The 8,213-nt window shown below is 44.1% G+C and overlaps 1 long non-coding RNA gene across 2 annotated transcripts in view; it reads left to right on the forward strand.

The window, feature by feature from the left end:
- LOC126998898 (uncharacterized) overlaps positions 1-8,213 on the forward strand; it is a 160,249-nt gene that overhangs the window by 141,323 nt on the left and 10,713 nt on the right. For both annotated transcript variants that reach the window (XR_007753064.1, XR_007753065.1), the window contains one exon: positions 8,132-8,213. This exon is cut by the window's right edge and continues 110 nt beyond it. This is a non-coding gene — a long non-coding RNA (uncharacterized LOC126998898). The remainder of the gene's footprint in view (positions 1-8,131) is intronic.

The following is an 8,213-nucleotide window of genomic DNA, read 5'->3' on the forward strand; positions in this document are numbered from 1 at the left end:
TATATGTATTCAGGATGTGATGTCTCACGATCTTGGGATGTCTCATGACACCACACCGGTAGTCTTTTTTGGTAGGCTGATGGTCAGCCCACCCCATTATGGCGAGGCAAGTGTTTATAGTGGTGCCATCCTGCTTGGTATGCTGCTCCCCAGAGCTCATCTTTGGTCCTCTTTTAGAGAGAATCTAAGAGTCCGTGTTGATGGGTGGCCACTCAGCGGTGATTGAAAAATTGTCAGTTTGTTTGTGGCGGCGGGTGTGACGTGAACATGCGTCTTCCTGGACGCCTGCCAACATTCAACCGTCGCCTCCCCGAGGCGTGTTTTTTTTATTATTATTATTATATGAATCAATGAAGGTGACCCGAATGTTATAAGCCAAAAGACGGACGACACTTCACCGATATCGAAATACAGGAATGAAGGAGAAAAGCAAAGAATAGGAAGATGAGAAAAATCTAGTAGGTAGCGAGCTAAGAGAGAAGTTTTAAATGTTTCAGTCGACAGACTGTCGTGATGGTTGTGGCAAACGACGGTGCAATGGGTTTTTGAAAAATAAGACAATCCGATGATATATATATATATATATATATATATATATATATATATATATATATATATATATATATATATTTTTTTTTTTTTTTTTTACAGCAAAGGAGACAGTTCAAGGGCACACAAAAGGCAAACATTAACAAAAAAAGCCCGCTACTCGCTGCTCCTAAAAAGAATCCAAAGAGGTGGCCGAAAGATAGGTCAGTTTCGGGAGGAGAGGTGTCCTGATACCCTCCTCTTGAAAGAGTTCAAGTCGTAGGCAGGAGGAAATACAGATGAAGGAAGATTGTTCCAGAGTTTACCAGCGTGAGGGATGAAAGAGTGAAGATGCTGGTTAACTCTTGCATAAGGGGTTTGGACAGTATAGGGATGAGCATGAGTAGAAAGTCGAGTGCAGCGGGGCCGCGGGAGGGGGGGAGGCATGCAGTTAGCAAGTTCAGAAGATCAGTCAGCGTGGAAATATCGATAGAAGATAGAAAGAGAGGCAACATTGCGGCGGAATTTAAGAGGTAGAAGACTATCAGTATGAGGAGGAGAGCTGATAAGACGAAGAGCCTTAGCCTCCACTCTGTCCAGAAGAGCTGTGTGAGTTGAGCCCCCCCACACATGAGATGCATACTCCATACGAGGGCGGACAAGGCCCCTGTATATGGACAGCAACTTTGCAGGGGAGAAGAACTGGCGGAGACGGTACAGAACGCCCAGCCTCGAGGAGGCTGATTTAGTAAGAGATGAGATATGAAGTTTCCAGTTGAGATTTTGAGTTAAGGATAGACCGAGAATGTTTAGTGTTGAGGAAGGTGATAGCTGGGTGTTATCAAAGAATAGGGGATAGTTGTTTGGAAGATTGTGTCGAGTGGAAAGGTGGAGAAACTGTGTTTTTGAGGCGTTGAAGGACACCAGGTTCTTCTTGCCCCAATCGGAAATAATAGTAAGGTCTGAGGCTAAGCGTTCTGCAGCCTCCAGCCTTGAGTCGTTAAGTTCCTGAAGGGTGGGACTTCTATTAAAAGAAGTTGAATAATGCAGAGTGGAATCATCGGCGTAGGAATGGATAGGACAGTTCGTTTTGGAAAGAAGATCATCAATGAACAACAGAAAAAGAGTGGGAGATAGGAGAGAACCCTGTGGGACACCACTGTTAATAGATTTAGGGGAAGAACAGTGACCGTCTACCACGGCAGAAATAGAACGGTCAGAAAGGAAACTGGAGATAAAGGTACAGAGAAGGATAGAAACCGTAGGAGGTACTTTAGAAAGCAAGATTTGTGCCAGACCCTATCAAAAGCTTTTGATATGTCCAGCGCAATAGCAAAAGTTTCACTGAAACGGCTAAGAGAGGATGACCAAGTCAGTTAAGAAAGCTAGGAGATCACCAGTAGAACGCCCTTACGGAACCCATACTGGCGATCAGATAGAAGGTCATAAGTGGAAAGGTGCTGAATCTTCCGGTTAAGGATTGATTCAAAAGCTTTAGATAGACAAAAAAGTAAAGCAATAGGACGGTAGTTTGAGGGATTGGAGCGGTCACCCTTCTTAAAGTACAGGCTGTATGAAGGCATACTTCCAGCAGAATGTGTATATATATATATATATATATATATATATATATATATATATATATATATATATATATATATATATATATATATATATATATATATATATATATATATATATATATATATATATATATATATATATATATATATATATATATATATATATATATATATATATATATATATATATATATATATATATATATATATATATATATATATATATATATATATATATATATATATATATATATATATATATATATATATATACACACACACACACAAGGAGACTCAGGAGGAAGAGGAAACACACTCATCGCCTCCCTCACACTCTCGCCACCATCCCGGCACCGCCGCTGCTCACACCGCCAGGTAAATATGCACGAAAGAAAAACAAAACATCTTGGTAATGAGAGTACTTCGTGGTCTGTAATTTTCTATTCACAGATAATAAGAAAATAAATTTAGAAAATTTCTTGCAGACACCTTTTATCCGAGATTCGACATAACATTACATTAAAATATATGTACCATTAAAAGGGGTGAAAACAGTTACGCCACACGACATGGGGCGCTTAGCCTTGGTGCGTAGAACAGCATCCTTCCGGGGCCATGCTTCGGATCCCTCACATTCTGGGGCGTAAGCAAGCGTTACCGAGTTGTTACAACCCGGCTTCGGTGAACTTACTCACACACGATTCAGAACACTTCAGTATATCGAGGCTTCAATCCTGACAATGCCAGCAATAAAGACAACAACAAAGACATCACGCCGACCACAACAACAAGTATCCCATATCGAAACACACACAAAAAATTCATCCACCCCCTAGCACACACTCAGACCCCTTCAATTCCCTTATCACACACACACACACACACACACACACACACACACACACACACACACAGACACACACACACAAATATCCCCCCACCCCAATACCCCATACAAACAAACACACCACGAACCAAGGAATAGCTACTAAACAAAAACAAACTATAACAATTTCTCCACACGAACTCTTGAACCAACTGGACCCGGACACAAAGATACGAACACTCCAGTACAGCCAACCACCGCCCCTTGTCCCTCTCACCACCACCCAGCGTCCAAGTACAAGTCCTTCCCGCCCCCTGAACAGCGCGACGACCCTGTACCCGAGCTCCCGCAAGGCAGAGGAGGGATAATGATGTGGGAGGGTAGCGCTGAGGCAAAAGGATGATTGGCAGACTTACTCGGCGGCCACTGACGAAACACAATGAGGGAAGGGAAAAGGGAGCAGCGATGGGAGACGAACGAAAAGGAATAGAGGAAGAGGAATATTATATGGAATGGAAGGCAAACGGGAACAGGGAATGGAGAAGAACGTAAACGAGTTGAAGAAAAGGAATATTATGAGGAAAAAGGAATGGAGGACAACCGGAAACAGGAAAGGGAGAGGAACGCAAAGAAGTGAAAGGAAATGAATGTTATCAGGATTAGAATGGAAGCAGCCGGTAACAATATAGAGAGACTAACGAAAAGGAGCAGAAGGAATGGAATATCATAAGTAAAGTAGATTCAACGCAACCAGGAAGATGAACACGAGAAGAACGTAATTGTTGTGGTGAGGGGAAGGTATAACAGGAACAAGGAAGGGAAAGAAAAAGAGTGGGAGGAAAGCGTAAAGAGAAGATACAGGAAATTATCAAGAAATATGAACGAAAAGATAAGTGTGTGTGACAAATCAGTTTGGAAGGAGGAGTAAGAAAAGAGAAAAGTAAAGATACAGAAGTGAGATGAGAAAGCGTTAAGGAAGAGTAGTATAGAGGGAGAAAGAAAGGGAGAAGAAAAGGAAAAAATGAGAACCAGTAGATATTGGAGAATACATGACAAAAGGGAGAAATGAGTTAGTATATTTAAGTACATTTCAAGAGGTAAAATAAAGGAGGAAGAAAAGGAGGAAGAAAGTAATGGCGGGAGACAAAATAATAATGAGGAGGAAGAGGAGGAGGAGGACGTAGGACTCTGAGACGTAGGAAAAAAGTGTATGTGTGTGTGTGTGTGTGTGTGTGTGTGTGTGTGTGTGTGTGTGTGTGTGTGTGTGTGTGTGTGTGTGTGTGTGTGTGTGTATAATCAAGACAAAATGTATAGCAAAAAGGGGAAACTAAGGAAAATGAACAAAGATAATAATAATACCTTCAACACCTCTACCTTTCCCCCCTCCTCATAATCCTCATCTTCCTCTTCCTCCTCCTCCTCCTCCTCCTCCTCCCCATCATCATCATTATCATCATCATCATCACCATCATCATCAAAACCTCATTCCTAGTTCCTACACATTTTGTTTTCACTTTTTTAAATTATCTTTTCTTGTCTACATGTCCTTTATGTCATCCTGCATTTCTCCCTTCATTCAGTTTCCTCCTCCTCCTTCCGATCTTCCTCCTCCTCCTCCTCCTGATCTTTCTCCTTCAGCTCTTCTCTCAGTCTCCGCCTCGTTATTGGCCTGTTGCTCTCCTCCGTCCTCCCGCCAACCAATAATTCGCAACCACTTGTTCTAATCAAAGTTTGGCATCTCTGAACCTTGGTCGCGGGGTAAGGAGCTTATATTGTAATATTCTGTAATCAATGTAGTCATTATATGCGTCTTAGAGGGCTTTGCGAGAGGCTTCTATGAATTTCGAGGGTTAACATCACGTCGTTCTAACCCACAGCGGCGGTAAGGGTCATAGGTGCACCGGCGCGGCACACAGTATAGCTGCGAGGGCTCACGGCGGCGGCGGGAGCGACAGGAATACTCCGTGGAGGGTTTTGAGGAACTCCGCTTAGCTCCTCCCTCCACCCCTCGGTCACGGTCACACCTATGCCTATGCAGCTCAACACATCTCTCTCTTTTCTCTCTCTCTGATCTCTCTTTTGGCTGTTCTTTTCTATTTGCTTTGATGGGAGCAGTGCTGAGAGGGCATTTTTTCTTTTCTTTTTGTTTTTGCCCTTGCGTTGTTTCCCCTACTGTAAAATAAAACAAGCACCTACGACCACGTCACACCATCCCTACATCATGGTAAATCACTAAATAACACAATGCAATGGAGGCAAAAGCCGCACAACAGTTAAAAACACACTGCTACAGAGACAAAAGCCAACACCAGTGACGCAAGCCAGATCGTTTCCCTTCACGGTAGCTAAATAAGGGCGAGAGGTCTATTCCTGCACCGAGTGGCGGCTGTCAACTGTATGGTAGATAAAAAAAGTGCATCGTGCAGAGTCATGACCCCCAATATACTGCAAACCTGAGGCTCGCCGGTCCCCTTCACACCTGACGCTGCTATCATGTTGGGCTCCGAGTGGGCGCGTGGCCACTGCAGGGCTCACACCCATTCACCCATTGACCCGCCATTAGCGCGCTGAAAAGATGACCATCCCTTGCATTCACCGCCCCTCCCCGACACAGACCGTCCATTCAGATGTTCTCGCGGACCATTCACTGAGACGACAGCAACACTGGTCAAGGGAAGAGGTAAAAAATGGATTGAAACGGTCAGTGGAATGGTAGCGGCACGTGTCCCTCCTCCTCCTCCTCCTCCCCACCACCATCCTACATTCACCCGACTGACCGGCCGCCGCATCGTCAGCCATTACGTGTGCCGCTACATCATCTCGCCTGACAGTGCTTAAAATGCCACACGAGAATACTCATTCCATCGCTGCCACACAACTAAACGAATGTAACTTGTACCCCCTTTGAATAGTGCATTCGTAACATTTTCCATACATGTAACAACTTGTTCGTCAAACTGTTCAGCACGGATCAGCAGCAGAGGGTAAGTAGCGAAAGACACAAGCCATGTACCGCCGTGGAAACATAAGTGTGAAGGGATGCGGTACACCTGGGCACTATAGGGGTACTCACCTGGAGGCTTGGGAGAGCTGACGGCCGCCACGGTTGTCACCCCTGCCGCGGCTGTTGTCGAGTTCACCTACAGCGATGAAATATCCTCGTCTGCATTTCAACAGCCAACCAAGCCTGCAAAAAAATACAAAATATATAATGATTAACATGAACTCAGTAACTAGTTGTTGATATAACCTTTAAGACACCAAAATGAGGCTATCTTTGTTTCCAAATAATAGACATCCATGTTACCTTCTATCATGAAATAAGTGTTATCTACGATTTTGTGGAAAAGACAGTAAATACGCTGCGAGCAATCCATCTCGCCACACGTGCACAGTTGGTGGGCCTGATCACGCCTGAGGGAAGTTGCCTTTTCCCTATTCTTATCCCCTGTATAGCTATGTGAGTTACAAGGTGAAAGGGTCGGGAAGAACATTCGTTAGGTTTTCAGGTTAAAAAATACTGCCCCTATCTTGTATTTAATATTAAAATTGTTACATATAACGACTTAAGTAATAGTTCATCAATAGACAAATCTGGAAAAAAAAAATCCCAACCATGCGGAGGACATTGCTAAATTAGATGTTCAAAGTAGGACAACAAAGATTGTCTCTTCCATGCATGATAAACCATGCGATAAAAGGTAAATATATATTGTCCTGAGAAACGACGCCTCCAAAGGTCGACTTTTAAAAAATCTAAGTTCATGGTTTTACGAATTCAAACTGCAATAAATGTGTTAACCTTTGTTGTTTTCCAAGAATGGAATAAGCTCGCATCTCCTGTGGTTCAGTTCAACACTATTGATTCATATACATATATTAAAAGCAAACTCGGCCACCATTTCCACCCTGAAATTCCCTAAGGCAGAGAGATATGCAACGTCTTGGTGGCCGTTTGATGTTGTTTCACTCATAGGTTTAGGTACATTAGAACAGGAGTCTGCAAGAGGCCCGTAGGTCTGTACATGGCAGCTCCTGTAGCTCTATACAAGACAGCTTCCGTAAGTACATAACTTGTGCAAATCTATGTATAACTCGTGAACCACCTGCAGTATTCAAAGCGTGCGTGATTCGTCCACCGAAATGAGAAGCGAGCCGCCCGGAGTCAGTCTTACCAACCCTCAGGATGTGGCAAAGGTATCTTTTATTTTACAAGTTTCCCAACAGGTAAATCAAACAAAACTGAAACCGTAACACCTCACGAGCAGTACAAAAGAAAACAGTAATGAAACTCACAGCTATATACAATCAGGAACAGATGTAACAGCTACGGACCAAGTTGGTACCTCAGGCAAGAGGACAAACTAACACCAATGTCTTAGTCCTGGAAGCTTCTCAGAGCCCTCATGACTGCCTGGGTAGCTTGATTCCCCTGAACGTGATGCCTAGTATTATGTAGTACTTACTGAACACGCCTGGTCACCCACAAGCCAGAGGGAACGCCGCCTTCGCCTCTTTATAAGGGTTGAGTACGGGGGCATGCACGATCGTCCACAAGCACACGAGTACGGGTACCAACTGCCGCAGGGCTGGCGTGGGGGTTCCTAACGATGAATTACAAATTCCTATTTTCAGTACTACACATGAATCAGAACGAAAATAGTCATGTCGCACACACACACACACACACACACACACACACACACACACACACACACACACACATATACACACACACACACACACACACACACACACACACACACACACACACACAGAGTGTGGCTGTTAGAGGTTATCTATGATGATATCACTAAACTAGATACAATTAGTTCAACATGAAATTCACCATGGACTGATCACATGGAATCGCGATCACCCGCATGAGCTTGCAGCTAAGGTAAGGTGACGGACATTTGGGTACGGCTGGAACCTTGCATCACACCCCACACACCCGGGAGGCGGGACACAACTTACGACCGATACCCGGCACCCATTCACTGCTAGGCGAAAAGGAGAAACGAATCAGCACGTGAATCGAACCTGGTACCTCTCGGTTGTGAGACGAGCGCACCAACCACTATACTACAGTGTGTGTGTGTGTGTGTGTGTGTGTGTGTGCTTTCTATATCAGGTGCATCATGCTCCTTTTTTTATCTTATTAAGGTTTTTCGGTAATGTGTTGTTATTTCAGGACGGTGCATCGGCAGCGCACGGAGTGTCGCTGGGCCCTGAGCGGGGGGGAAGTCGCTATTGAGATCCCGTGGCCGGAGGGG

Source organism: Eriocheir sinensis, chromosome 15, assembly GCF_024679095.1.
Source record: "Eriocheir sinensis breed Jianghai 21 chromosome 15, ASM2467909v1, whole genome shotgun sequence".
Lineage (NCBI taxonomy): Eukaryota > Metazoa > Arthropoda > Malacostraca > Decapoda > Varunidae > Eriocheir > Eriocheir sinensis.